The sequence below is a fragment of the Felis catus genome, chromosome F2 (genome assembly GCF_018350175.1).
Source record: "Felis catus isolate Fca126 chromosome F2, F.catus_Fca126_mat1.0, whole genome shotgun sequence".
NCBI classification, from domain to species: domain Eukaryota; kingdom Metazoa; phylum Chordata; class Mammalia; order Carnivora; family Felidae; genus Felis; species Felis catus.
In genome coordinates this window covers 38663959-38691661 of record NC_058385.1, presented here as the reverse complement: position 1 = coordinate 38691661, position 27703 = coordinate 38663959, and the positions used below count along the sequence as shown (strand labels likewise).

At 39.6% G+C, this 27703-nt stretch overlaps 1 long non-coding RNA gene across 1 annotated transcript in view; it reads right to left on the bottom strand.

The window, feature by feature from the left end:
• Window positions 1-1010: 1010 nt before the first annotated feature.
• The window catches only part of LOC102900420, a 45211-nt gene continuing 18518 nt past the window's right edge, over window positions 1011-27703 (bottom strand). Inside the window, exons 5-6 of the long non-coding RNA XR_442384.4 lie at window positions 5104-5266; window positions 1011-3560 (exon numbers count right to left, since the gene is read on the bottom strand). This is a non-coding gene — a long non-coding RNA (uncharacterized LOC102900420). The remainder of the gene's footprint in view (window positions 3561-5103; window positions 5267-27703) is intronic.

Sequence of the window (27703 nt, the reverse complement as noted above, 5' to 3'; positions counted from 1 at the left end):
ACGGCAGGGGCCTCTGTCTCCTTTATTCATAGCTGTATCCCCAGAATCTAGAACACTGCCTGGAACATAATAGCTATTCTATTAAAAGTACATTTAATAAACCTAAAATGGGGACCCTCCCCAAACAAAACTCCCCAAAAGCAGTTCCCCTCCTCGATCTTACCGTAAGGGGGGGGGGCAGAGAGGTATTGGTAAATTTCAAAGTACTCCTGGTACTCCTATGATAGGACAGGGTTTAGAGCTTTAGTTTTAAAAACAGCTCGGCAAGTGAATATGTTTGTGTGTAAATAAAAGCAAAAAAGGAAAAAATGTATTTAATTATTTAACTAATAGAGAAATATATAACTAAAACTATGTTTATCGGGGTCCTCCAGAGAAACAGAACCAAATGGTAGATTTATGTGTGTATGTATATGCATATACGGAGAGAGACAGAGAGACAGAGAGATTTATTATAATTGGCTCATACAGTTATGGCAGCAGAGGCATCCCTTGATCTGTCATGTGCAAACTGGACAGCAAGAAAAGCTGGTGGTGTTATTGAGTCTAAGTCCAAAAGCCTGAGACTGGGGGATCGGGTAATGGTATGGGTCCAGGTCCGAGTTCGAAGCCTGAGAACCAGAAGCACTGATGTCCAAGGCAGAAGAAGACGAGTGTCCCAGCCAAAGCAGAAAGAGTGAACTTGCCCTTCCCCTACTACCTTTTTGTTCTATTCAGACCCTCAAGGATTAATTGATGCACACATCCGTGAGGGTGATCTGTCCACAGATTCAAATGTTAATCTGTTCCAGAGACATCGTCACAGACACAGCCAGAAATAACGTCTTACCAGCTAACTGTGCATCCCTTAGTTATTATCCCTTAAAATTACACTGATAATTTTATCAGTCAGGTTGACACGTAAAACTAACCATCACACTATGTAAAAATATGACAACTTATGTTACGTGATATGTGGCATGATAAATATGGTGCTTTGTTACATACAAAATATAAATAGGATACTCATATACAGTTTGACTCCCGTGTTTACTCAGTAGACAGTGGAACATGGTAAGAAAATTAAAAATTTGGAATTGTTTGGGGAGTATGCAACCAGGCTAAGACAACTGATTACACACGTAGTAGCAACTAACTCTGAAATCATAATCTTGGGTATGCTCCTCAAAATAAGTAATTTCATTTAATTGCATTTAATTTTTAGCTTGAGTCCCATTCTGTCTGGTAGCAGAATCACTTAATTTCGAACAGTTAAACATACTCGATTCAAGGTAGACTCAGTCAATCCAGAATTGTTCTTCCTCTTTTGTGGATTTCTAAGTCTTGGGAAGTTTACTTAGTGTCAGGGCACTGAGGGCAAGGGCCACCTCGTCTTGGCTCACCGTTTCCTACTTTGCTGGCATCGGCTCAGCCTGCTACATTCCCACGCCCCACCCCCACCTCCACCCCATGTAGGCCTCACGGTAGCACTCCGTGGCTTCCCTTCATCCTACTCCGGGGGCCCCTTCACATCTGCCAGCTTTCTTTCTAATACCGTCGTGCTCTTCTGGAAGAGGCTCTGCAGGTACACAAGAAAAGTTCCTGTGCTCTCCCATACCGCTCTGGAGGCACAGCAGACTTCCAAGGAGGGTGCCAATGAGGGAGTGCTGGGTAGGGGATGTCTTTGAACTTCTGTGACTACTCAAGCTACATTTCTTCTTGACTGCTCCTTCATCATTTTAGCGTGCAGAATCCCCTCAAATCTTGCCACTTTTCAGAACCACAGATGGGAAATGGGGTGCATGTTGATTTTGTCCTATAGCCCAAACCTACATGGTAATTAGTGGCGGAAATGGCCAGCTTTCCACCAAAATGGCATGCTTCTCCTTCCACAGTATGGAATAATTGCCCCGTCTAGACTGTGTAGCCAGGGGCTGTATTTCCAAGTTTTTGCATCAAGTTGCGGGTATGTAATTCAAATAGTTCTTGCCAATTGAATGAGAGTAGAGGTGACGTATGCCATTTCTATAGCAGGGTTTATAAAAAGTGGGGGTGGCTTTCTCACCTTCTCTTTTTTTCTTCTGCCTGTTGGATGCTAAGTTTCCAAGGAATTGAGGAAGTCAAAGATGGGAGGAGCTGGAGTACATGAGTCATCAGATGGACAACAGCTGCCTACCGATCAGACCAACCTGCTTGGACACTTGCATAAAAAAAATAAAAAATAAAATACTACTGCGGTAAGCCTTCAAAATTTGGTGATAGCAGCAAGTATTACCTTAACAAATAGAGAGTTCTGTGGTCCTCCAGAACTAGGTCTGGGGATAGAGGGTAGATCCTTTCATAGCACACTCAGGGGCATCTGCCCTGTTTCCTTTCACATATATGCTGATCCTGGCCCATGGGATCTTCATCTCATCTGAATTCACAGGAAGAACTGTTTCTGGGTGATATTTATTCTTCTATGAATATTATTTAGCACAGGGCCAGGCCTGTCTGATGAAACCAAAGTCTCGTCCTTGGGTTTCAAGCGTATGTCTAGCAATTTAAAGTTGAGTTTGCTTGAAGCTTAGTCTTTGCATTCTGACTGTTATAATTCTTCTGAGGCCCTGAATGCTTCCGGCTGAATGAAAGTTAGCGAGGTTAGCCTCTAGTTTGGGTAGTCTGAGTAGAGAAGGCAAACTTCAATTAAGATAATATCTTCTTATCTCCTGTATTTATACAACATGACATCAGGATGGACTTTCCATAAGATTGTATAGGAAGTACGTAAAGTCTAAGAATTGAGATTTACTTTTCTCTAGAGAGCACCTTAGATGAGCTCTGCCAACGTTTTCCTTGGTGGCCTTCCTTCGTCTACACTTACTTGGCCAATCCTCACTTCTGACCAATGCATGATTTCTTTGGACACCTCGTGCTCGCAGACTGTCTTCAGGGCTGATGGTTGGAGTCATTTGAACCTTTCAGGTGACCACATTTATCCATGTGCTTGCCAATCGTGTATTTCTTTTAGGAAGCGTATGTCGGAGAATGATCAGCTATTCCTTAATTCTAAGATTTGGGGAATGGCATCTGTCTGCCCACTCTCCACATTCTCAAACACCGGGTTTTGGGGGAGGTCTTTCTCCTCTTGCTGTTTGGCAACCAAGTTACACTCTCTGGGAGGCCAACCGAATCTGTCCCCCTAACCTGACTACCAGGCAAAATCTCTGCAGTTACAGAAGAAGGTCTTCCAAATGTGAATGGGTTGAAGAGTTGTGGATATATAGAATGCATTTTTGGAAAGAAAAGAAGTCGTGGCAGTAGATCCAGGCGGCTGAGATCCCATGCTGAGACCCTTGGCTGTTTCAAAACTACGCTTGCTATCACTCGGCACAAGGGTTCTGTTAGGACAGTGAGAGTTCGACATTCGCAGAATGAAAGATATTTGTAGTTGATTTTTGAGTGCAGATGGTGAAATTTGGGGTAATAAGGATGATCTTTATTTCCATGTTCTTCTTTATAAGGAAAAGGTTCTAGTAGATTCTCTCAGTGGGCATTCTACTGGATTCTTCTTGTTATGTCGACCAATGTCTTCCTATTCGCTGTGGAGATAAGGCAAGAAACTTACTAGCGTATTAGGAATTGTTCAAATGTCTGCATGATTAACAGGAACTTGAACATCATGGACCTTATGGAAGTGGATGTACTTTTCTGGAACTAGGAGGCATCACCTTATGCTTTCTTTGTACTTCTCAGATAATAAACTGAGATTCAGAAAGGTAACACACTTGCCTAAAGTTATCCTTCTTTGCACAGAATGAGATAGAACCGTAAAGAAATGCATGCTAGCCAGGAAAGGATAGAAAACATGGAAACACTGTCGATGACAGGGGATGTGTTTTTAACATAGCAAATAAGACACACACACACACACACACACACACACACACACACACACATATTTGCTTCATTAGGCAAGAAGCATGGAATACCAGCATATTAAAATGCAAGAAACAGCATACAAATTTTCCCTATTTTTAGAATGGTGTTATTTGTTAGGGATACATGTTCAGAGGCCTTGGCAGCTAAACCACCTTCTAAAATGAAAACAAGTAAATAAATGAGGTGCTCAAATAGGCACACCAAAGCAGTTTGAATATTCGAGGGAAAAGTTGTAGTAGAGATGAACCAGATTATAATAGCTGCTAATATGCTAAACTTGATGTTCACTGAATTATTGCAACAACCTGATGACTAGTATACGTTTTGCCATTGTAAAGATGCAGAAACTGAGAGGCTCAGTGGGATTAATGGACCTTTCTACACAACAACCAAGCAGCAGGGCAAAATTTGAACACAATTTTGTCTCGCTCCAGACTCTTTCCTCCCACTATAACTCATGCCTTCTTAGCCATCCAAAGAAAAGCAAGTTTAGCTATTTTCTAACTTGCTTTGCCCCTTTCTGTCTGAATCTAACTCTTGCTCCAATGGCAGCTTTACTGATGCACTTGTCCCAATGTTTGTTAGGACCCGTGTACACATCCAAGGACTCACTGCCCTCTAGTGCACATCAAAGGCGCTCAAATAAATAGGAAATCATTTCCTCTTGTAAATCTTGTAGAAGTTCAACACACAGACTAAGGGAATTTTCCATTGGAAAAAAAAAAAACCTTTCAAAATCCAGTGGTTCATAAAAATTAAAAAATTCTGCCTCAACCATCTCTTTACTGGTCCCCAAAGAGCCATAGAGTGAAAAGGTGTGGCCGGCAGTAAAATAGAGTAACTTGAAAATTATCTTTTGAAATACCGATCGCTGGTGATGCCCTTGCTGGTGCCGCCCCTTCTTTGGTTTCTTAGTGTGATATGCGCGGCTTTGTGAGTGGTGCTAAAACTTGAGGTCGGGCTCACAAGTGAAACTCCTGTCTGGGCAGAATGAAGGCTTCCCAATCTTGCTTCCACACGCCCCTCACCCATTTCGAAATCTTCTCAGACAACGCCCCTCGGTCTCAATCAGCATTTTGATTTCTTTCTTTTTTTTTTTTTTTTTGCTAGAAGGTAAGTGGAGGTGGAAAAAAGACCGGGACCCACACCCTTTTCGTTCAGACAGGCAGCACGTAGTCACAGAGTGCTGGCGAGGTGTCTTACCTCTTGCCCAGTCAAGGAGCACAAGGAAGGATCACGCAAGGCCGTGGACCTCAAGGAGCTTACAGTCCAGTGGTCTTTTATGCTCTTTTTTCGGACTCACATTCCAGTGGTTGAACTGGCATCTCCAAGGTGGGATCAGCATTATGGGCTCGGGTAGATAATTCTGTGAAAGAAACGGCAGCGTGGAAATTCAAAGGCAGACACAGAAGACCATGAACTCATGCAGATTAAACTTCCTAACTCCAGTGCTTTGGCATCTCAAGAATCACACACTAATAGCCAATAGCACATTTCACATTCAACTGCTTTCTAGACGCTGGTGCCTGCTGGAGGATGGAGTTCAGAGGAGAGACTTTTATCGTTATGACACATTTGTACAGAGACTCTTCCAGACGAGTAAACATTCCCAGGTTTAATTTGGTCCCTTCACTGACCATCAGCTTTAATTATGTCTCTGGACCATTTGCGTGGTGTGTTTCATGCAAATGCCCTTATTAGAAAATGAGGTATCGCTTCAAGAATCGATCCGATTTCTTTCTCTGTCTGTAGCCTGTAGCTTTTGACTTCAGCCCACAAACTCTGTTCTCCACCCACATGTCACCCCCCCCCCAATCACAGGGAAATAGAAGCTCTGAGTGCATGAATGTCAAAACAATGTGCTAATGTGGAATCCGGCCACCAAGTTTGCTCCGAGCACAGCTATTGCGAAATCCAATCTATTTTATCACTCTGTCTTCGTGCTGGATTTAGCAGCTTCATAATTCCACACCTCTGTCAACGAGACCCTCATTATGCAGGCTTCTAAACATTTTACTTGGGGAAAGAATAAACAACATATTTAGTACTAATGAGGTGAGATATTGCTTTTTTATTTGCATTACTGTTTAATGATTGTGATATCTCCAGCACTTTGAGCTCTGGAAGCTTGTTTTGATTGATGCGATTTTTCAGCGAGCATCTCTTGCAGACAACTAGTTACTTGCACAGCACAGTTTGTCACATGTTCTGGATGTGTGGCCTCAGGATTACAGCAAAATGGAGTGCCGTCTTCCACTCACTGTGGTTGCTGTACAGGTAATAATGCTACTCATTTTGTTTATGTTTCAGCATAAACATTCAAAATGGAATGTTCACCAACCAGAGAAATTTAATCATAACATTTTTTCCGGTATTTTTCTCCTTCTCCTCTCTGCTGTGCAATGGCTGTGAAATGCCAACAATTTTAAATGTTTTCTCTGATCCTAATTCATCTTGATTCTTCTTATTTTAATGTGTCTTTCAAAGATCGTTTACTACAACGAAACGTTCTTTGGTCTATCTTGTAAAATAAAGTTAAATACTCCATACCCACTCTAAACAAAGCATGGCCGATAGCAGCAACTGTTGGTGTTTAAATGGGGAGAGTTTGGGAGCAATTAGAATAATGGCAGAATTGGGGCGCCTGGGTGGCTCAGTCGGTTAAGCGTCCGACTTCAGCCAGGTCACGATCTCGCGGTCTGTGAGTTCGAGCCCCGCGTCAGGCTCTGGGCTGATGGCTCGGAGCCTGGAGCCTGTTTCTGATTCTGTGTCTCCCTCTCTCTCTGCCCCTCCCCCATTCATGTTCTGTCTCTCTCTGTCCCAAAAATAAATAAACGTTGAAAAAAAAAAAAAGAATAATGGCAGAATTAACTTCAGGACAGGCCAAATGCAAAGGCCAGAGGAAAAGAATAGAAGCTTTGTGACCAGGCAGTGCCGGGTTTGAATCCCATCTGTGCTACTTAGCAGCCTTTCCCAGTGACTTAATAGGACACTCAGGTTCTTTATCAATAATGGGGATTTTTAAAAGACCAAGGAAGAGCATCTTTTCTTTCTCTCAGTGTTTAATCCTTGAACTTTGAAAACATAGGCTACTCTCCATTTGTACCCAAACTTTAGTATGCCTAGGGGACATTCAAGAATTTCCAAACTATTCCTTTACCAGGAGGGAAAGAATCTATTCTATTATGAGAGGCAGTCCTCAAAAAAAGCAAGAGAGTCGGTGCCTTGCAACATGTTCCTAAACCCCAGTGGAAGCCACGTGAGCCTACTAGAGATCTTTGTCCAAAGGAAGAAGTAAGAAAGGCCTAGAATTAAGCTGGGAAGCTCGTAGCTGGGAATCTCTTCCTTCAACAGATACTTTTTCTGCCTCTCCACGTGGAGTCTGAAGACCTGGATCAAATTCTGATTCTATCACTCGCCAGTCTATAAAGGAAAACTCTATCCTATTGACATCAAGTAAAGTGAAGTAACGTAATGGAGACTGCTTCGCAAATTCTAAGACACTTTTTTTGTATGCTGGGTACTGTGTTCACTAGCTGAGATGGAGAAAATAAGACACTAATTAGAAATACAATTTAAAGTTATTTGTGGTTTTCCTTAATCAGTAAATATAAGGCTTGGGAGTACTAAATTTGTTTTTTTTCCTAAATGCCTGCGGTGAGATGTCAATGTTGGCATCATTAGACCAAGAGCCTGGAGAGCAGACCACACTCAAATATCTGTGGATCCCTTTAGTTACAACATTTATCCAGAACACCTCTGTGGCCCATCGGGTGTCACAATAGAGAAAAGAGGATGCTAGGAATTGAGTTAAAGGAAGGTTTCACAATGGATGAGCAGAGTTTCAGAAATGTTTTAAATCCTACGTGGATAAGACTTGGTGAGTCTGGCCTCAATGGGACATCAGAATTCTTCCTTCAGGAAAAAAAAAAATTGATGGCTTGAGTGCCTAAAGGAAATGACACACATTTTTATTTACTGCCCAGAATCATTCTATTCCTCTTTATTTCTGCCATGTAATGTCATGAGACAAAATATACTCATCGATATAGTTAGCATAGAGCTAAAACATGATCATCAATGTTTTTTACTTGCTCGACCATTCTACATCACATCTTCTCCTCAAATTTGCCTATAAACACGTGAATCACAGAAATGTCTCAAGAAGCACAGTCTAATTTCATTTTAAAGTTAGCAATAGAAACCATTATCTGGAGCACAACAAAAAGTTCTTACCAAAAAAAAAAAAAAAAAAAAACCCAAAAAAAGCTTCTTGATTTAGGCCCGGTTTTGAGAAATCCCCAAATATAATTTAGACTCTTTCTCTGATTCGAATGGTATATTTATTTATTCCCACGTGTTCAGTGAATCCCTTCTGTGTTCCAGGCATGTGCTAGGGCCTGGGGTAATGACATGATGTGAGTCAGACATGATGCCTGCTTCTGCACACAGGCTGGGCTGCTGGACCCAGGGCATGGGGAGCCTTGTCAGAATCCCCACACATGGCATGGAGGGGAAGCAGAAGCATGGAGATTTGAGAAAAGAGTGGGGAGGGCATGTATTAGGAAGACTGACTTAGAGAAGAAATGGCAGAGGTTTGAGGCCTCCCCAAACTCTCGCTGAAAAAGAATTTCAGATGTCATTGACTTTCCATAAATAACTGTTTATAGGTGAGTTTTAAGTTTTTATAGCTCCAAGGAGATGCCAAGTTTAATGTTTCATATTATAGAATACACAGTGAATTGCTGCATTAAAATAAGGATTGGCTAGAGATTCGAAGTTGTGAGGGTCCGTTTTTATGTCTTTATAATGTTTTGGTACACAGCAATCAAGCTCTGCGGTGAAAACAGGCTAAAGCACACCTTTTATAAAGGGAGAATTAAATAAAAATTTTGGTACTCAGAACTATAATTACAAAGGATTAGGTAGGTGTTTGAACTTGGACACTATGGAGAATTATTTTCACATACGCTTGGTTAAATACACGCAATGCTGCCGTAATTTATTGTGATTACAACCAACCTGGTTGGCAGTCCATAAGCTAGAAATATGGGTTGAGGCACCACTTGACTTAAATCTTTTCCAAGTCAGTGGCAATGAGTTGCCACTTCTTACTCAAAGAAAAGACAGGAATTAGTTCAAAGAGATTACTCACAATCCATCTGAATGTTATTGCGTTAAAAACACATACTGGGAATTTACTCATTTTATGGAATTCATTTCTTTCCCTATAACATTAATCAGTAACAGATAGAGAATCTGGGTTCCTTTAGTAAAATATCACGTGTGTATCTATAAAGGCACGGAGAAGGCATGGAAATCAACTTTTCTGAGAATTAATTCCTTTCAACCCCTCCAGCTTCCATGCATTGTCCTTTTATGAGCCATCTTTCTGCCCCTGCCTGAGGCAGGGTCATAGGGAGATAGTGACACTCTCATGCCGAGAATAGCTGTACTGCTGTTAGCAGAACATTTTTCATCTCACACGTGAATCTTGACAAATATAGCTACTTACTGGTCTAGCGTCTCTTGATTCTCAACCCGCTCTCCATTTCTTTTGATGTCTACATACATCGAACCTTTCTTCTTTTTACCAGCGGTGCCCACTGGGGCTCACTTAAATATGCCCACATTTGAACCCAAGCCTGAGATGCAAGTTTCCATTCAGCCCCTCTTCTCTGTGATTCTCTGGATACCTGGGCAGGAATGATTATATGTTGCCTTTTGGAGGAAATAAACTAACGGTAAAAGGCTTGTACAGAAATTACAGGCTCCCACAGAAGTTAATACAAAGCCTGTTTTCTGTAGACAAATAGAGCTGCATACTATAAGTGGTGAGGAAAGTACCAGATCTGATGAGAATCATTAGCAATCTTTTAAATACACTAAATGCACCATGAATGCATTTCACCCAAGTCAGTGTGATGTATTATAATTAAATGGGCAGAGCACTGCACACTTTGGGTTTAAAAAAAAAAAATCAATTTGCCCAGGGACGACTCATCGCATGTAAACTATGAGAGAAGAGGAAAGAGGGGAGAAATGGAGAGGAAAGCCCCTTTTTGGTCCTAACTCAGTAGAAGTAACTACTAACTATTTACAGTGGACATTCATTTCTTGCTGACTTTTGGGGTTTGGGATAGGTATCTACACAGAAAATGCTTCTAAAAGCTGAATGTGACTTTCTGTCTGGTTTTAATTTATTAATGTGCATCAGTAGACTCACCTGTAGTTTGAATGTTAAGACCGTACACTGAGCTCAGCAGGTAATAATTATCCATCATTCTCTGCTGTTTCCTTCTTTCCACTGGCCCGGTGCACCTCTCATGTGTGTATGAGGATAGGTGGGCAGGAAGGTTGCCAGCCATGGGTCTACACTCACACCTGGCTGGAAGTGGGGCTGACGTTGGAATTAGAGTATTCCTACTCCAGACAACATCACTTGCTAACAGTCAGTCACTGACAAGATCCACTGAGAATTGTCAACATCTGAATATTAACACGACAAAGTCTAAATGCTAGCAGACATGGGGATCAGAGTAAAAATCTAGTCTATTATTACTGAACCAAGAGTTCACCCTGGGTGAAGAAGGCTCACATCACAAGTAGAACATGAGTAAATACAGAAGGTTCCTAAGCAGTTGACCCTAACACATGTGACTATGAATAGTTCACCTTTAGGTTTCCAGAGGTGAGTTCTGGAGAGATAGAAAGTTAATAACACAGAGTGAATACACAGATGAAGCATATACTGATACTCCTAGAATCTCTTAACGGCTTAAACTGTAGCTGTGATTCCCCTTAAATTGTTCACATGTTTTTCATACCCATAAACAACATAGGAGTCAGAATTAGACAAGTTCTTGGGATGATCTAGTCTAGATCAGATTGGGATAAAGCCAAGCGACAAAAAAAGTTGATTAGTTTTAAGTACATATACATGAAAGTCTAATTCCCTCGCTGTCCATTAGATTCACCTGGAGAGCTTAGTTTTTGCTGTTGTTACGTTTGTTTGTTTGTTTTAGTTTAATTTGGTTTGGCTTTTAAAGTCCCTAATTCCTGGGTTCCATTCAAACCAATTTAATGGAATATCTGGAGGGTGGTCTCAGGCGTCAATATTCATTTAGAAACTCTCTAGGTGATTCAAATTCACAGGCAAAATTGAGAGCCACTAACCTAATGCTCTGCATCCTGAAAGTCAACTTCAGCCTTTTAGGGAAAATTGAGAAAAGTCATTGACTGGATATTCAAGTATAATATGAAATGAGGGAAGAATAATTACTATGTATAGTTACTATATCTATCCTTCATTATGTTAATGAACTCATCCAATAAGCATTTATTAAATGGCTACTCTGTGCCAAGCACAGGTACTAAGGGTAAGTGCAAACAGCAAAATCACAAGCAGAGACTAGTTTTCTGTCTTTTAAGGAAGCCTGAAACACATGACTCCTCTCTACCCAGGGGCCAGTAAAAGGAATCAGAGACAGTTCAAGGTCATTTCAGGAATTTCCCCGGACCTCTTTGCTTGCATCCTGGTGTTTCACAGATTTCATCTGCTTGGCTTGAGATCTTCTGCTCAGTGACTCCGATTCTGCCTGTGGAACTGTGACCCTGCTATTTACATATGATCTCTCCATTTCACTTTTAGATTCCTCTAGTACCTTTGATCTTCACATTGGTGTCTGACTCTTCCTACTCCAGGCTGCCTTAGATAGGTTTTTGCTCTTCAAAGAATAATCTTTTTTTATAGTTCTAGTTCACTAGTAAAACAGGAGAATTCTGATTTATGCATATTTACTCCTATATCCCAAGAAATAACAAGTTATGTTGAAACTATTTAAAAAAACAACAACAGCATTTTCTATGTTCCCAGTGTAAGAGACAACTCAATGTCAAGCATACCCAAATCCTAACTGATCAATTAAGTTTACATTAAGTGCCACAAAGTTTCGGTCTCTTAAGAAGCGATTCTCAAATTTGGCTCTTGGTCAGGATCAACTAGCATTGAGTGTGTGGGCGGGCGGTTGAAAACAGCATTCTTAGGTACCACTCAGAGTAACTGAATCAGAAGCTTGGGGGAAGGTTGATGGAGGATGGACCCCTTGCTTTTTAAAAGTTTGCCAGGTAACATTGAGGCATGATGAGGGTTAAGAACCACAGCTCTAAAAGAACGTATGACAATGGAAAGAAACCCATCTCCAGCAGCTTTTGTTAACTCACCAGGAACCCCAATAAAGTATATGCGTTTCTTGTCTTCAGAGCCTACAGGAAGCTAATAAAATTAATTCCACTGACCTTTCATAGAGAAGAGGAAGAAAAGGAAACTCAACGAAAGTACACTGATTTTGCCAGAGGGCCGTGGCTTAGATTACTACCTCAAAGTTTCTGTTTGGCAGGTACTTTGCCCAGGCATTTTCATCTTTTAATGACATACTCTTGGTTGAATTATTTTAAAGATACTTTATTCTCCAAGACCATAACCATAGCCCTCCCTTCAAAAACCATTATTCTCCCCAAACTTACATGGCTTTTGAAAAGAAAAAGAAAACAAGGTAATATCAAAAACAGATCAAGCAAGAGTCAATAATGGATCAGCACTTTTAGTCTGAAAAGAAAAATCAGTGTCATCCACTTCTAAAGATTAACAGGTACCCTTTAATTTATCTTGAAAACCTGGTGACTAGTTGTATAACTCCATCACATCTCCCTAAAAGTATTTGTGTTCTCTGTGGACACAGTATGGGGTTTCTCAATCTTTCCAACATCTCTCTTTAATTACACAGCAGGCCATTGTGTGCTTCACTCTCATACACAGACTCTCCAGCTAGTGGTACCATTGTGCTGAACACAGTATGGGGCCTCTCCATTTCTGCAAAATAGCTTTCTCATAGAAATTTCATCCGTAGACTAATGGTTTCACTACAGATTGTCTTTCCCCAAGTGGAAATACCACATTTTTGCTGTTAGACTTTTTCTCCTTCCCTTTACCTCAGTCACAAATCCCTTCCTCTGCGGGGAAGTTTTTGAAAGAAACAAGTGCATTAGGGAACCAATATCCTCCTTTTGTAAGAACAGACTTAAGAAATGTTAATCCATTATGTATCAGAAATTCCAAACCATTTTTCTTATCCTGACATAAAAATTTCGTATTTCATTCCTTTAAAATTCTTTTTTTTTTTAATTTAAAAACTAGGAAGTCTTCTAGGATTTTCCTAACTTGCACATGGCTTTAAATTTAGACGTATTCATGTTTGGAATCCAGTCTGAGTCAGTATTTTTATCCTGAAATTATAGAAGGGAAACACTTTTTTGAAAAAGCAATGAACAGGCTGGCTTGTCTAAAAACTCGTCTTCACATTTTTACTCAAATCACCAGTGCACATGGCCTCAATTTATTAGCAGGAAAGGTATGGTTGCATCAGAATGTATGCTAGTACCCTCGTGTTTTTCAGTCATTCTTTTCTTTGTTAATCAACTACTGTTACAAGGCATTTTGCTACAATTGCATATAGACAATACAAACATGAGTAGCACAGGACTGTCTGGGTGGCTCAGTCCATTGAGCGTCCCGATTTTGGCTCAGATCATGATCCCACAGTGGTGGGATCAAGCCTTATATCTGGCTCTGCACTGAGCGTGGAGCCTGATTGGGATTCTCTCTCTCTCCCTCTGCCCCTCTCCCCTGTTCACACACACACACACACACACACACACACACACACACCTCTCCCTCTCTCTCTCAAAAATTTATTTTAAAGGAGTAGCACATTGTTTCTGTCCTCAGAAATCTTGAAGTTTAAGTGGTGTGAAAGGGATGGAATTATTGAATCAAATAATGGTGTCAGAATCTGATAAACGTCACAAGAGACATACAAAGTGCTCCACAGGTTCTGAGAAGGGAGACTAAACACTTGATTAGGGTACAGGGAAGTCTCTGTTTTTCCACTCATTGAAGATTGTCGACTCCACCATCTTTCGTGAATATAGTGCACAGAATATCTTTAAGCTGCAGACGTATTCCTCGGGTGCAATCCATGCCTGCTTTACAAAAGTAAATGACCTTTTCCCACAAAAGAACCGGGCGCACGTACACATGGCTGGCTCTATTCTCTGCTCAGGTCCCCGAAGGTGGGGCATGGATGGCTGAGGACAGCCTGTCCTGCTGGCACAGATATGCTGCTTTTAGTTTGCACCACGACTGTCACTTCGCATCCTGCCAGCTATCTTCACAGACAGGGAGGGACAGGCCAAATTATTCTTATCCAAATTGAATCTCAGACTTATTAAAAAGTAGGCCAATTTATCTTCAGAATTTCAGACTGTGCTTTCTGGATCTTCTTCGCTCCTATTTCATACACTCATTTGCACCAACTTGCCTCGGAAATCCTGGGATACAGCCTATTAAAATATACCTGTAGGTTGCTCCAAAGCACAGGAAGACATGAACGACGGATAGTGTGCAAACAGATGCTATCAGCAATTAAAAGAAATCACCAATGACAGTAAGAATCACTCATCCCTTTCGCGCGGGGGGTTATCGTTTGCGATACCCTTTTGCCTTTCTTTTCTCATTTGCTCCTCGCAGCCGCTCCGTGAAGTAGTCATGCAGGTATTATTGTCTGTATTTTACAGGCGGAGAAAATGAAGCTAAAAGAGATTGTGTGGTTGTTCAGAGCCACGCAGTGATCCAGTGCCATTGCCCTCACTCAAACACCAGCGCTGTGAGTTTAAATCCATTGCTATACACGCAGGTAATAGAAGTTCAGGCACCCACTTTGTTCTGAGGGAAATAGAAGCTTTACCAGTTTCTGAGACAGTAGACCAGAAAGACGGCTGCTTATTCTGCCTTCGTATTTGACCGGCCCTGGCTATATTACCCGGGACAGTCAGCTCTCTGATAATTTTCATTTTTCCCATTAAGTTACATCTACTGTTTGTCATTCAGAATGCATTAAATCAGAAGAAGAAAAAAAAACCTCATAGGAAATCAACATTCCAAACATTAAAATTCAAGACTGGAGCATGATTTGGACAAACTGAGGATGCCACGTGATTTCTGCTGATACCGTAGCTGTCACTCAATCGCTTTCTCAGGATTCTCCTCCAGCAGCAAAAAACAAAGTGTCTAAGCTCAGCCAAAGGAGGACCAACGATGATATGAAATGACAGAGCTTTCACTGCACGGGAGACAGCTTAGCTAGCTCTTGCATTGGACTCCTAAAAGATGCATATGGAACGCTCAGTCTATGAATGAAGCATGTGTGATCTTCAGGGAGAGCCGGCCAAAGTGCTAAAGTGCATGGATTTTAGATAAGTCAGTGTGAACATGTGGCACGGTGTGAATAAAATGTGATTGAGCCTGTATCATATTCTTACTTGACACATTAAGCAAAGCTTTTAGTTCTGGGCGTACTGATGATGGAATTTTGTTCACAATTGTCTCATGAGAGCTTGTTCAGGGATTTTAAAACCGAAATCTCTTTATCTTCCCCTCAGGAAAGACCTCAAAGGGAGCACCATATACTTAATAGTGGACTCTGTCCCTCCAGGGTTGAGAAGTCATTTTTTTCTCATCGTCAACCTAAAGAGCTCAGCCTGTTGAATACTCTGGCCAGTGTTAGGCTTCACGTAGAGAACATTTTCTTTCCACGGCTCAATCAAAAACACGGGACCAGGAATTACATATTTCAGTGGCGACACCACATTCTTGAATTACAATTCTCTGGTCAGATGTAATAAGGGGGATAATCGTGTGCACGTGTCTATTCCTCCAATATGTTTGTTCATATCTACTGAGCTAAACAGATGGAGGGAAGTGCCTATGTTTTTGTTTATTTGTTTCTATCTTACTTTGAAATCTCTAATGTTGTTGACCGATATAATTCTTCACTGTACCATTCATGGATCATCTTAGGGTCAGGGTGTCATAGTCTGGGTTCCCCAGAAATTAGGACCTAAAACCAAGTGGGAGTGCTTTATTGGGAAATATGATCCAAGAAGAAGAAATGAGAGATGAGGGAGTGAAGAAGGGAAGAAGGGAGAACCAATTCAAAGACGCCTCCCCGAGTTGGCCATTGCTATGGTGGTTCAATCCCATACGGCCTCCTGAAGAGCTTTAGAAAGCACATTTCAGGACTCCTATTAGAGTAGGACAGCAGGAAGCTCCTATCCATGCACTCCTGTCTCCCACCAGCCAAAGCAGCTCCAGATTGCACTTGAGTGTTCCGAGGGTTTCCTTACTCCACGGCTGTACCACATGGTGGGCTTGCAGTGCTGGGAGAGTTTACCTGGACGACTAGCTCGAGCCAAAGCAGAACTGGTTGTTCCTGTGGCTGCAATAAGAGAGAATCTGTGGTGGTGCCTAAGAGGGGTCTGATACCTGAGGGCTCCATGATGGATGGAGAAACCACCTTCCCAAAGTTTATTTGTAAGTCTGCCCTGTGACTGTTTTCTTCCTCACACTGTTTAAATCTCTACACCCTTCTCTTTCTATAGACATATATAAAGACATCCTCAGGGTAATCCATAAAAGCCCGTTTAACCCATAGAGATAAACATATTCACTTTTTTCCCCCAAATGAAAAATTGTGCCGAACAATACTGCTATAACTCTACAGCACATTGTTTTAGCAAAACAATGCCCTTAGACATCTAGTAGCTCGTGGAAAATGGCTAATGGTCTCAGCCGAACCAGGCTGACTTCAGAAATTCATTCTCACTAGAGTAATAGAGAATGATACCAGATCAGTATGACTGGTGGGGAAAAAAAGAAAAAGAAAAAAAAAACCACAAGAGTGAAGTAGTGAGCTAGAAAATTGGCAAAGGTGAAATTTTCCTAAATTGCTTTGCACAGGCTGCTTCCCAACTTCTTTCCTCTCACAGCTTTGCATCACATACATTGTTTCTGTATTGCTCTTGCTCTGACCACAACTTTCCAGTCTGGGTCTGCAAGGCAATTCAAAAGAACATGCTGTAAATCAACAGTCTTTTATTTTTCATTCATTAATTGTTATGCCATTATTTGAATGGATAGAGAAGGAAAAATGGGAGAGAGTGCTGAGCCATTTTGTACTTTGATTATGTTTGTAAATCAAGCCACTAAAATTGGGGGATACATCTATTTTTATTGCGACCAAACTTTATTCCTGAATTCTGTGTCTTTCTTGTTTTTCTTTGCGGAATGGAAAAAAGTCTGAAAAGCAATCTGGTTTATTATTTTGAGGTACTTCTCAAAAATTCTTTTAAGAAGAGGTGATTTTTCTTAGGAATCTATCCACAATTATCCCAAGAGGAGAGACCATCTCTTTGACGTTTCGACTCCATGCTTAATCATTAGATTATGAACAAGCAATGAAAGCCATAAAAAAACGTATTGAAGAGTGAGTGATGTCAGTGCAAACAGTGGAGAAAGGAACTCCAAAAGTCCATCCCTCCAAAAAAGCAATGAGAGATGAGAAATCTGGCAAAAATGACCAGAATCAACTTTTTTTTTTTTTTTGGAACTCTAGAAACCAATCAAAAGCCTTTCATAACCAAGGTAAAACTGTATCAAGAAAAACAAAGTAAATCTTACTAAGAAAAGCGAGAGTTGTGACATTTAAATTTCCCATGTCCCATCTCTCACTCCCCCAGGGAAGCGGGGACCTTAGACAGAACAGCCTGCATTTCTGGTACACAGAGGGAGCAGAATGAAGTACATTTACCAAGAACTGTGGTTGTTTTGACCTGTCTTGTGACTCCATGGGAAGGCCAGCTCAAAAGTGTTTACTTTATTTCACCTAACTCAGGACTCCACAGTGCTGACGGGGCATTTGTCAAAACATTTGTAGGCAAATGTATTAGCTGTTGCTAAATATAGCAATGGATAACAGTTGGGGCAAACGATAGACTAACCAAACCTGGGGAGGGTAGTCTCAGGGATTAGGTGCTTTCAGGAAGAAGGCTCTGAAAAGCTCTGACGTATTCCTGGAAATCTAGAAGTTCCCGCACATGCCCAGGCTGCGTATATGCACAGGGGGAAAAAAAAGCAACAACAACAACAACAACAAAATACACACAAAAAAACAAGAAAGCCCTATGTTGTCACTTCCGGTTGACCTTCAAGCTTTGTGCGAGTCAGAAATGAAGTCTAAAGCAGAGTTGTAAATGGCCTATTTGTGTGTTGAAGATGTGTTGCAACACACACACAGAGCCTACCGGCCAAAACTGGAAGATATTTTTGTTTCCAGGTGTTTGAGGTAGTATCTGTCCAAACACTGGTTAACCCCAAAGCTAACAAAATAGAGACTTCAGTCACTCCCCACCACCAAGAATGTCGACTTTAAAAAACAGGTCCAGTAGACAAATCTAGAACAACCACCAAGGCAAGGTCAAAAATAAACCCTAGGGGAATAAAATAAAAAAAAAAATAAAGGAAATAAAAGTTTAAGAAAGTAAACCCTGGGTAGGAGGTAAAATCTGTTTCCCAGAGTTGGCACATTATAATATTCAAAATGTCCAGCTTTCAACAAAAATATATGAGGCATGCAAACAAATAAGAGAGCGTGACCCACGTATAAGGGGGTAAAAAGCAAGTAATAGGAGTTTTCTCTGAGGATGCCCAGACCCTGGATTTACTAGACAATGACTTTAGAGCACATATTTTAAGTATGTTCCAAGGGCTAAAGGAAACCATGACCAAAGAGCAAAAGCAAACTATGAGAACCATGTGTCATCAAATAGATAATGTTACTAAAGAGGTAGAAACTAGATTATTGCTGTCCAGAGTCTGGGAAGAGAGGGGACTGGAGAGTGATTATTAGGTCCAGGGTTTCTGTGGGTGTGATGAAATGTTCTAGGATTAGTTGGTGGTGATGCCTGTGCAAAATTGGCAATATACAAAAAAAAAAAAAAAAAATCACTGAATTGTATACTTTAAAATGATTAAAATGGTGAATGTGAATTATGTATTTTGTCTCTTTAAAAATCTAAATTTATTACAGAAAATATGTCAAATATATTTTTTGCACTCTTAATTAACAGAATTACAATGTTATATTAAGTTATAATACATCCAATAAGCATCTTTCCATGAGTAAAGTAAATAACACAGTTCTTAATTCTGCCACACCTAGGATATTTTTTCTCAGTAAATATAAAGAAATGGATGCTAGGGTTGTTTAAAAATCCCTCCTAGGCAGCTGCCTGAAGAGAAAGAAAAAGTAGGCTTTTCTGTTTAGTATGAGAACCGGGCTATTTCTTTGAATTAAACAAATGTAAACATTTTTATCTCAAATCATTGGATTCCCAGGAATAATGGACTTTAACTATAGCTTCCAGTTATATTCATTTAAATTCAAATTTGGGACTAAAATCAAAACTCTTTCAAGTAAATTAAATAGACACACAAATTTATGTCTATGTCTCTAGAACTGGAGGTAGAGCTCCTTGATGTAATTAAATCCTTCATCATTTGGAGCCATTCTAAGAGTGCACTAATTGTACGCACTGAAACTTTCAGGCAATAAATCAGAAGCGAGGGCTCTCTTCCCCCAGTATGATTACAGCAATGCTTCAGCGGGAGTGCGCTTTCTCTCAGGGCTCGCTAATGCCTTCAGTTGTATCAAATTCCTTCGGAGCCAAATGGTAGTGGAATGTATGGTGCATCCTTCAAGATGCATTTGTTTGGGGGCACCTGGGAAGCTCATTCGGTTAAGCATCAGGCTTCCGCTCAGGTCATGATCTCGGGATCCGTGGGTTCGAGACCCGTGTCGGCGTCGGGCTCTGGGCTGAGGGCTCAGGGCCTGGAACCTGCTTCAGATGCTGTGTCTCCCTCTCTGCCCCTCCCCTGCTCACACTCTGTTTCCCTCTCTCTCAAAAATAAATATTAAAACAATTTTTTTAATGCATTTGTTTCAAGGAGAGGCTGGATAAAACAATGTCGATAAAATAAACACTAAAACTGATAGTGTCTGATATTAACCATTTTTCATTACTATTTGTTCACCTGATGGGCACTTATTTAGCGGTTATTCATTCGTTAGCTAAGTGCTGCTCTTGACAAGGAATTGAAGTTTCACATTCACCGCTTTCGAGGAGGCCGCAGTATCTTGGGTGATGTAGAGACAAAACTACAAATAATGATAATTCAGTGTTGGCAGGTCCAATGACAGAAACATTCCAGAGCGAGAACCCAGAAGACCACACAGCATAACCTGGATGATGAGGGAAGGCTTCCTAGGGGAGTAAAGTCTGTTTCTCTGGGCAAGACAGATGACTGGAGAAAGAGGAAAAAGGGAAAGGAATTCTGGGCACGAGATAATAATTCATGAAGATGCACAGGAAAGAAACAATGTGGAGTGTAAGTCAAGTGCAAGAGGTTTTGCCTAGAAACGGTCAGATCAAGAAAGGCTTTGGATACCACGTGAAGGAGCTTAGATCTGACCATATTGGTAGCAAAAAGCTGCTACAGCAGCAAAGTACAAGATGATTTGTATTGCACAGTATACTTTTGAGGGAACATGCAATTTTAGGGGACATACTAGAAAATGTTAGAGTGAATCATTTGTAGGACACATACTCTATGCACCATAATAAAAATTTACAAATTCATGATATGTCTTTACTGGAGAATAAAGAGGACTTTTTGGCACATATGGATATAGGTTTAGAAACTGAGTAAGAATGACACTTGTAAATCTACGTACTATTTCCTCAAAAAAAGAATTTTTCCTGAGTCAAGAGCAGATATCAAGTTAAGGGTTAGAGTTTAAGCCTAGGATCAGGGTTTGGGTTCGACCAGTGCTATCGTGAAAGTCCCAGTCTTTTGCAAGACCTGAAAAGCAAGGAATCCTAACCCTCACATAGTACGTCCCCGATACTTGCCTTCAGTCTTATCTAGAGATTCCTCAGTTCCAAAACAATGTCCAAACCAACAAATGACATTTGACTGAACATTTTTCAGTAAACTTGAAAAGTTAAATAAAAAAGTGAAATAGAACAATCAATCAGATCACTGCAAAATCCAATCAGCACAGAACTTTTTGTTTTGGTTTGTTTCTATACAAGTTTTTAGGGACTGTCTAGATTGACCGTCAATCTGATTATTGCAAACATTGCAAAGGCCACAATGCGTGGTAAAGACCCCAGTGCACAACCGTTCGGCAAATGCCATCAATTACTCTGCAGTAAATTGTGAATATGGATATGGCCAGAGGACAAAGCAGAAAAGAGTTGAGACAAATCCCAGATAAAGCATAAAAGCTGAGACTCCTCTTTTTTTCCTCCCTCTCTCTCTGAAAACTTTCATCTCGTAAATCGAAACAGTGTCTTATTGTCCTGAACAAAATCCCTCCTTTCTCAGAGGAAAAACACCATGAAAATTAACGTCCACTAACATCAATGTTTGTTTGAAGTAAAGAGTCTATTATAACTCCATTAGAAGAGAATTGCTTGTGGCACCAAATTACTGTGGGAAACCAGTTCATGCTCCGCCTTCCCATACACACATTGCTAAGACCCCGTAGAGAATCCATTAGTGGGACCCAGAGTTACACTAGCCTATAATTTTTCTTTGCCTTAGGAAAACAGTAGCCTGTAATTTTTCTTTGCCTGAGGTTTTAAAAAGGCCGTCCCTGGCTGTCTCATGCATGCTGTCAGAGTCCCCAGTCCAACTCATATCCAAGTTACCGTCTGGACACCTTCTCAAGAAAAGAAGGCTCAATGGAAACAGCTTTTCTTGTCTTACGGTTTATCTAGTGAGCAAAGAATCCCTTTTAGCCCAGTTCTCTTTCTTGATTTTCCATTGCAAATTTGATTTTGATTTTATAAAATAAAGTTCGCAAATATTTGGTTTCAGTTTAATATTAGATCAAGTCTGTCATCAAAAGTTTGCGTTTGATTTTGTAAGCTTTATACTGATATGAAAATCTACACTGTGCTAAAACAGATTCTTGGTCGTTATGGAAGGCCATATTTTTATGAGCATAGTGTAATGCTGAAATATATTATACCAAAGTATCTCAGCCTGACGTTACTTTAACAGATGGCATTTGTCTCGTTATGGACACAAAAAGTTAAAATAATTGTGAGAGTAGGTCAAACATGGATTATGTTTACTCAAAGATACAATAATTTCTTAATTGTTCAGGTTAATGGAGAAAAAATAGACATAAAGCTTAGATAAGGACAGTCTCTATATTAAAAGGCATAATTGTAATTCAGTAATTTTATAAAAACCTCCCCCCAAATCTGAGTAGAATTACTTGCATCTTCTCTAGGTTAGTTCTTCTAAGAACTTGGACTAATGATAAAGCAGCAATGTCTTCCCCAGAGGGAAGTTTTAGATACTTTAATATTATACAATGTTGCTCTTTTCACCTATAATGATTTTTACACAGTGGGGGCGGGGATAGGAGGAAATATCACCAGACACATTGCTTTGGCTGTGGGAGTATTACCACCTATGTAAGATTGCATCTCCCGTGACCTTTGAACCTTGCATAGCTTCTCCTTTTGAGCAATATGGTCTTGTTATCCAGGATGCAGGTACTGATTTTATAGTAAATAGACTATGATTGTAAAACCAACAATGGAAAGGAAAATTCTAGAGAATTTACATATTATCATGTATTCAGCCAATGAATAGTTAGTACCAGAAGCATATGTCATAGCGCATCACTCCATTCTTCTGGAACTACATCCTTCACTTGACTCTTTAGGTTCTCTTGCTATCTGATTGCTCACTTACTCTCCTCTTTCTCCCTCGCCTCCAACTTAGCTTTCCAAACTGTGAACAATGGAACGTCTTAGGACTCAATCTTGGTATCACTTTTTAAATCTACATACCAAGAAACTCTTGGTGGCCTCGTCTTGTCCCATGGTTTTAAATACCACCTTTATGCTAAAAACCCTCAGGTTCACAAACCCACTCTGATCTCTCCTTGAAATGTATCCATTGGTTCATATCTAATTCTCTTCTGGACACAAATTCTTAAATGTATGAAAGGCATCTCAAAATCAACTCTTCTAAAACTTTCTCCCTGTAAACTTATTTTACCTTCATTTGCCCTGTATCAATAAATAGCAATCCCATTCTTGCAACTGTTCAAACCAAAAGTGTTTTTGTCCTCCTTATTCCCTCTCCTTCTTTCACAGCCCAGATCTGAGCCGTTAACAAATACAATCGGTTTTACTTCAAAATATTTCCAGAATCCAACCTTTCCTCACCAATACCATTCTTAGCCCCTCGTCCAAGCCACCATTATTTTTTTTTGCCTGGATATCACAGTCATCTGCAATTATCATTACTGCTTACTCTGCTATTGTTTATTCCTTACAAAGCAACCAGAATTGATTTCTTTACCAGCGAGCTCAGATTCTTATTCTTCAGCTCAAATTTTCCTGTGTCATTTCATCTTATTCAGAATAAATCCCCAAGTTTGATTGTCACTTACAAGTGCCTGCATGATCTGGCCCTGTTCATTTCTCTGGCCTCATTCCTACTAACGGATTGCTCTCTCTGCCCTGCTCCTTCACTGTGTTGTCTTTCTGGCTGCTCCTGGAATGTTCCAAGCCCATTCTCACCTCATGGCCTTTGCCGTGGCTATTGTTTCTGCCTGGAGAATTACCTGTATCTATGTATTCATGGATTAATAAATATCACTGCATCACTTCACACAGGTTTTTATTCAAATGTTACCTTAAAAGAGAGACCCTCCCTGACCACTCTGAGTGGAGGGGCACCCTCATCCATTCTCTGTCCATATTTGTTTAACTTGTTTATTTTACCTAACAGTACTTCAGAGCACTGACATTATATGGGTTCCTTTATTTATTGTCTACGGCCCCTTACCTGGATGTACATTTCTTGAAGGCAGAGATAGTTTTATTCTCTAAAGAATCTTCATCGACTTGGGCAGTAGGTAGTAAGTCCTTCGACAATATCTGAGAGTCAATGAATTTGTTATGCCTTCTACTAGGGAACATGTTTTCCTGACTTCATGTTAAAAGTAATTTTAAAAGTTTCCCCTGTTTTGGAGAAAGAAGTGTCAGCTTCCCAAGCTGTCTTTCAATTTCTCAAAAACCTGCTTAAAATATAAATGATTACATAAGCTTTAAAAACAAGCCTGCTACTTTGGCAAAGAAACAGCCATGGAATCTCTTGCCATTTATTTGCTAGTGCTGAATTTCTCTTCTTCAAACTATTAACTCACTTTGCTGGTAAAAATATTCTGATAGAATCCCTCTCAGTCTTCAAACATTTGTTCAGTGTTCTGGTCTGTGACTGCGGCCATGTGTACATCTTAGCATTTGCTCTTGAAAGCTATTTAAAACAAAAATTAAAAAATAGAATAAAAGAAAGCTTCTATGATTTGGGGGAAATATCTTATTTGTGTGGGCACTAAGACTGAGCAGAGACGAGTTCTCATCCAATGTATGGTCCTTGGATTAAAGGTTTCAACCCATTATGAATTTCACTTAAGGTCAATTTTATTACTTATTGCAACCAAACAAGGCAAATACATAGACATCTCCTTGTGAGATACACATTCTCCAAGAATTCGACTTGAAAGAATTTCCCAAATCCATCCAGAAGGTAAAAGGGATAAAAATATGTACAAGAGTTTTACATTATCACACACAAAAAAAAGATTCTGTAAAGCATTTGGGATTTTCTCATAAGGAAGTTGAAGGCAACGCTCCTAGAATTCTCTGTCCCTTGGATATTCTTAGTTACAGATACTCTTACTTGTTGATGACACCTCCCTGGCATTCATCACACTGTTAGAACTCTATTCTCCCCACTTTTGTTAAGTGTGGGAAAAAGCAAACTTTGACTTCCTTTCCAGGGTTCAAATATTATGTACTGTTTATCAAATATCCGGCTTCAGCACATATTTTCCCCCAGGTATGTTTCAGTCAAACCTAATATATCTGCTTAGTGTTATCCATCACAACAACAATATACTTGGGTTTTTTCCCATATATACATTTCGGAATCAAACATAATTTGGATTTGGCAGATGGTGAGTGGTATGTGGTCCAGATTTTTTAGAGTGCATTCTTCTGGTGGCGGAGGAACTAAGAAATCCTTCTTATAGAGTGTTTCCCAATAATAATACCTTTTCGGGTATGCCCATGTAGGGACATGCTTTTCTGGCATAGTTTCTTTGGCGTGCTATGAATTCATGTATAATATATGGCAACAGTACACAACAATATGTTTTTCTGCCTTCCTGATCTTTGCCCATTTTGGTCAATAATTTTACTTCTACATGTATTATGTATTCCCACTATACGTTGTTACTCTTTTTGCTTTCCTCAGTCAAATATATCGTAACGATCTTTTGAGACAAGAAGTAATCTTTTGTGTTTACCCACAATTTTACTATTCCAGGCTATTCCTTTCTTTGGGCAGATATGAGTTTCTATCTGAAATCTTTTTCCTTTAGGCTGAAGAATGTTTTTAAGTTCTTTTAATGAAGGCCTCCTTGTAACAGATTCTCTCAGACTTTGTTATTCTAAAAAGGTCCTGTTTTACTTTCATTCTTGGAGGTTATTTTTGCTGGATATAGAATTCTGGGTCAACTTTTTTAAATCTTTCAACTTATTAAAAATATCATCCCATTTTCTTTCTCGCATGCATTATGAGTAATGAGAAGTCAGTTCAATTCCTTATCTTTGCTCCCTTATATGTAATGTATCATTTTCCTCTAAAAGCTTTCTTGTCATTATTGGTTTTTAATAGTTAGATTACGATATGTCTACGCGTGGTTTTATTCATATGCATCCAGTCTTGGTTTCATTGAGCTTCTTGAATTTGTAAATTTGTTTTATATCAAATTTAGGAAATTTTCAGCCAGATTCATTCAAAATTAGTTTATGCTTCTCTATCAAAAACTTCAAATACATGTGTGCCAGAGAACTTATTAATGTAGGCCACTGAGTCTCTGTTTACTTTTTCTGTTTATTATTTTTCCTCTCTGTACTTTAGTTTTGAAAATTTCTTGTGCACTGATTCATTGTACGAAACATTTTCTTTTGTGGTATCTAACATGTAGTTACATCAGCCAATGACTTTTTTTCTCAGATCTCTATTTTTCATCCCAAGAAGTTTCATTTGCTTATTTTGCAAATAGGCTTCACTTTTTCTCCTAATTATGTTTATATTTTCTTATAAAGTTTTGAGCATATTAAACCTATTTTAATTTTGTTCTCATTCCATCACTCTATATGAAGGCTCAGATATTCTAGCCCATGGGACTGTTTTATAAAGTCCATGAGCTAAGAATAGTTTATATATTTATAAATAATTGTAAAAATGAACACATAAATACACAATACAACATAAGAAAGAAAAACATGTTACAGAAACTATATGAAGACTTCAAAGCCCAAAATATTTATTTTCTTGCCCTTTACAGGAAAACATTGTTGTCTCAACCTACATCATTTCTGAGTACATTTCTTTTTTTTTTTTTTTAATTTTTTTTTAAGGTTTAATTAGTTTTGAGAGAGAGAGACAGAGAGAAAGAGAATGAGCAGGGAAGGAGCAGAGAGAGAGAGAGAGAGAGAGAGAGAGAGAGAGAGACAGAATCTGAAGTGGGATCCAGGCTCCAAGCTGATAGCACAGAGCCCGACACAGGGCTTGGGCTCACAAACTGAGAGATCATGACCTGTGCTGAAGTCAGATGCTTAACCAATGGAGCCACCCAGGTGCCCCTGAGTACATTTCTGCTGACTGACTTATCTTCCAGCTATGGGCATCATTACTTCTTCAATGTATAGTAATCTTAGATTGCATGCTGGGTATTACATTACTTTGCTGGTTGCCTGGATTTTGAAGTCTTTAATTTAATTTAATTTAATTTAATTTAATTTAAATTTAATTTTAATGTTTATTTATTTTTGAGAGAGAGAGACAGAGACAGAGTGTGAGCAGGGGAAAGGCAGAGAGAGAAGGAGACACAGAATCCAGAAGCAGGCTCCAGGCTCTGAGCTGTCAGCACAGAGCCCAATGTGGGGCTCAAACTCATGAACTGTGAGATCCTGTCTTGAGCAGAAGTCAGACACTTAACCTACTGAGCCACCCAGGCACCCTTGAAGTCTTTTCAAAAGAATATTGAGTTTTATTCTGAAAAGTAGTATTTTTATTGGCCAACCATTTGATCATTTTGAGAATTATTTTACAGCTTGTTAGGGCAGGTTTAGAGTAACCTTTATCTTAAAAGTAGTTTAGCTCTACTCGTAAGGTATGGCTTTCTGAAGTCTCTCCTGAATACCCCAATTACTCAATAAGTTCTCTCCACTCTGGAGAGTCAAATTTTGAATGTCTTCCAACTCATTGTGATCTCCATTAAGTTTTTTTTTTAATATCTTTTTCTCTATATGGTGTTCTTTACTCAGTCTGATTAATACCAACATAAGCTTTAGTCAAAGACTTTGACTAACTTAAGCACACCAACTTAGTATTTAGCTGAAGTCAAGAGACTTTAATGATTTCTGCGGTTCTTTGTTGACATAGCTTTCTCTTAACTCAGAGTCTGCAATAAACCCATCTCATGTTAATATGAATAATGCATTTCTATGAAAATATCTGAATTGTCCAAAACAAATTTCTTAAAAAAACCTCATATTTATAACCTTAAACTACTATCTTAGATAATTCTAGAAAAACACAAGAATATGCAAACACACATTCCATTAACCATCATTACAAAGATGTAACCACATATACTATAATCTCTACATTTTTGAGAGAATGAAGGTCAAAAGTTACATAGAGTACTGGGGCACCTGGTTGGCTCAGCCAGTTAAGTGT